The sequence below is a fragment of the Bombus impatiens genome, unplaced genomic scaffold (genome assembly GCF_000188095.3).
Source record: "Bombus impatiens unplaced genomic scaffold, BIMP_2.2 scf_0235, whole genome shotgun sequence".
Taxonomy (NCBI): Eukaryota; Metazoa; Arthropoda; class Insecta; order Hymenoptera; family Apidae; genus Bombus; species Bombus impatiens.
Window position 1 is genome coordinate 948305 of NT_176654.1, and position 4148 is coordinate 952452.

Genomic DNA, 4148 nt, shown 5'->3' on the forward strand with positions numbered 1-4148 from the left:
CGCGCGGATTCCCACGGTACGAGATAAGACCTGCAGAGATAAAGAGAAACACGAGGGGGAGAGAAAAAGGGAGAAAAGAAGAGAGAGGAAGGGAGGGAGGGAGAGCAGGGTAGGGAGAGATGCGAAAAGGAAACCGAGTAAAAAGAGGAGGAGAAAAGGAAAGAGAAAGAATAGCGGTGAGAGGACAGGGGAGAGGGGGGGGGGAGGAGGGAGAGAGAGAAAACGGCGAGGACGATGTGGGAAAAGAGGAAGCTAATCAGAAGCGGAAGTACGCTCTGGCGAGGCCCGAGGCCTTGAGAAGCATAGTCAGCCGCGCAGCTTTTAGCTCTCTTAATTGCAACTTCATTTAACGTGCCCTACACATCGAAACGTTCGACCAATCCGAGGCCTCTACGCCGCGAGACCGCGTCTTAATAACCGTCTTATCGTCGGCGAAGAAACGTCTGAGAAGGAAGCAACCGCAGGCGGACCGTGGAAGGTGAAAATGGTCGAGAGACACGCCGGCAACCTACGTAGAAAATTCAACGTTCTTTTATACAAATGCTCGTCGATCGCGTACCGACGTTCCTCTTCGTTCATCCATCTTTTCGTCGTTCGACGAGTTGAACAAGCGGACGCATAGCGAAATCTACTAGACGTTGTCAAAGGATAAATTTCAATTTGCGATTGTGACGTATTTCCCATCCGGGCGAGATTCGCATGCCCGCGAATGTTTTTTTTCAAACCAATATCATAACGTTGTAGGTACTAAATCGTAATAGGCCGATCTACGATGTGTTTTTTATACATCCATATTATGCCGGATGTTATTGCCACGCTATGAGTATCTGCTTAACGCTTAACAGAAAAAAATGCAATCGTGTTAAATATACTATACTCGTACTGTGCCTGCGCGTGATTATAGTTATCTCGCGGCACCTATATTAGTTACAATCGGTCCGCGATAATCGAGTTTTGCTATCAACTGCCAACATTTCTATAGAGCGATAATGCTACGCGTTGCAGTTTCGTTCCGATTTAATCCCATCTATGACCATGAAATTAATTTCCAATATCACAGGAGAAATCGAACGTTCGTAACAAATAGGAAAATAGAAATAGGACGAACGATAGAACGATCGAGGTCTGCACGAGAAATACAACGCGGTCGACGTTCGTAAAACGGTTTAAAGAATAGCGAGATAGAAAATGCACGTGTTACCTGCCGATCGCAATTAAGCGAAGAAAACGTACACTTATCTTACGTAACGTCAATTGGACGTGATTCACGATGGATTTAGTCGGTTGTGTATCGATTATCGAGAAGCGATCGATATCAAATAGAACGTAAGAGGCACGCGACATTGTTTTCGAATATCGGATATCGAATATCGTGGCCCATCGAACTCTCGATACTCGTTTACCAGCTTCTCGTTAATTAATCGTTTTTACGGCAGCCGATCGTCCTCCGCTAAACGAATCAATGATCTACTGATCAATGACCATGTAACGTAGATAAAAGCGATCGAGATTCGCGCTGAAACGTTACTATTTACTCGGCCGTTGAAAACATGTGCTTGAAAATTGCGCGACAGATATTCAAGCTTTTTGTTTAATGGATATTACTATTTGTTTAATAATAAATCGTCTGTATGGTAGATTGTTCGTAAATACACCTGTTACAAGTCGAGTTACTCGAACACGCGGTTATCTCGGTACGAATGAAAATATTTTCTTTTCGATGTGCCGATCAAATTTGTCTTAATGGAACCGAACTCGCCTTTCACTAGCCTTACTAATCATCTAGCGAACACTACCGTATATGGCATCTGTAAAGTATTTTGTAGTTTGCGTAAAGAAATATTTATTTCTACGTACGCTTCGAATATCACGAGTGACGCAATCGCATAAATAATTTGTTTAGAAAATGTAATGTGAAAGTAAGGGGCATGTATTCTGCTTCATTCGCCGAAGCGTTCTATGTGAGATAATTCGAAAGAGTGTTACCTCCAGGGAGAATTCTCTTCTATGAAAGAGACAAAATTTTCTTCTATGAAAGCCGGCAAAAAGAATGCACGCTGATCGCATCGATAAAAGAGTAGATTAACGTTAACTCGGAATTTCGACTGGTTCACCTTTCAAACTTGACCGTAATTTCTGTTTGCATCGGAATATTTGCGTCGATGCAAGTTCTATATGCACTGACTATGCGAGAGCGCAACATAAATATATCCGGCAGATAATGACCACATGAATACGAAATGGCGAACGTAAAGACGCCTTTCGACGAGCCCGACCTTGACTCGAGATCGCTTTTTCTTTACGATCCGTCATCGCGAGCCATTGATGACCACATAGAACTCGCGAGTCCCTCCTCCATCTTTTTTTTCTTAAAAACAGTTGCGCAACCAACGTTCATGCACGACCATGGAACACCTGAACTTGAATTGCACGTTCAGGAGAGAAGTTTTTACGTCGTTATGCGAACGAGTGGACGAGTCTATTCGAAAGTTTTCTGAAGATTACCAAGATATTAACGAAGGACAACAATGACCAATAAACAGCAAGGACAACGAGGACAACGACGGCCGCGGTGAAATTGTTATTTCTTTCGTACACCGAATACCTGGCTCGTTCAAGGGACCATATTATACGTATTTTAACGTTTATAACGTTCGCGCTGCTATTCTTATTCGGACGAATACACGCAAATCGATCAGATTCGGATTTAGTACTACAGGCTCTTCGACAGAAATAGGAATTACTTTCGCGAAGTCAATATAGTCGTGCAATTTGTTCTACAACTGGTTCGATCATATTTTCTCATTGTCAGTGCGGTTCGTTGCAATCTATCTACCTGTCTCTGAGTACGTTAGATCGTTTTTGCTTCCAATTACGTCGCCACTTTAATTTACACAGTCTCTTATATCCAATCGTATGGAATGTTGGTTCACTGCTCCGGTAATTTCCTCATTATCGTTCGTAGTTTCGCCGTTTCCTCGATATACCGACATGCTGTGTCAAGTGACGCGCGATGAAATAAAAATCCAGAGAACTCCTCGAACTCGTTGAATTTCGTTTTCAACGGGGTTTTCTGCTGCTTCGCGTGCACGTAATTGCACACGAGCTCGTGCTACGAATCGTCACGTTCCGTACGAGTTTTATGCAAATATCGTCAGCTCGCATCGTCTCACTTGTACGTACAAACAGTTCGAATTATCGATGCTAGCGTAACGATTATGCTTACAGAAATTACGCCGAGTATCGTTACACAAATTCGCATCTAAATTCGTTTGGTTACATGGGAAATCGTTTGCCGATGTTTGAGTGCTAGCAATTTTTGCCTCGACACATTAACTCGATTTACGAATCGTAACAGGAGCGAAGAAATTGAAAACAGATCGGTTGTCGCGTTCGTCGCTTAGTTTAAGGATAATGCTTTGCTATTCCGTATTCTATGTTCTCACCTTGTCGTTTTAATCGTCCGTATTTTATCCAATATCGGTGGTATCCAAAGAAAGCAAGTCGGCGAACGGCGGTGTTTTCCTTAAGACTCTCTCGAAGAGTCACGAAGCATCTCCACGAGCCGACGACCCGAAATCCCGTGATAGCGGCGACGAGGACGACGGTACAGACACGTGACATACATTGATATACCGGAGCATGTATCACCACCGGCACGAGAAACAGATCGCAGCACGTCGTACAGGAACGCAGACGAAACGATGGAACATTAAACAGACGGTGTAGCAACGAAATATGATCGAGACAATATCGAAGTTGGCACTGAGAATCACTTCACATCGAAATACACGTTCACATAGTCACGATACGCGAATGAATGACAAATCGTAGTCTTCGTGCTTGAAGGAAATTCGAACGCAACCGATAATAATCAGAAGTGGTATTCGAATGTAGCGTGGTTCTTCTTAATTTCACACATGCCACAGGATAACCACGCGCGATCTCATCGAAAGGGTGTAATTTGGTAGCCCGATACGTCGCACGACACCCTAAAGCGATATTCGAGGTAAACGGAAGAACGATGTATCGGGCACGATAACTAGGATCACACTGACGGCGATGGTGACGATTATGACGATAGCGACGACGATGACATCGACGACGATGATGATGATGACGACGACAGCAACAACAAAGACGACGGC

General features: G+C 43.8%; 1 protein-coding gene across 1 annotated transcript in view; it reads right to left on the bottom strand.

Moving 5' to 3' along the window:
• The window catches only part of LOC100742469 (transcription factor Ken 2), a 28276-nt gene extending 24134 nt beyond the window's left edge, over positions 1-4142 (bottom strand). The window contains exon 1 of the mRNA XM_003488471.4: positions 3447-4142. The gene's annotated coding sequence lies outside the window, so the exon portion shown is untranslated. The remainder of the gene's footprint in view (positions 1-3446) is intronic.
• Between the last annotated feature and the right edge of the window lie 6 nt (positions 4143-4148).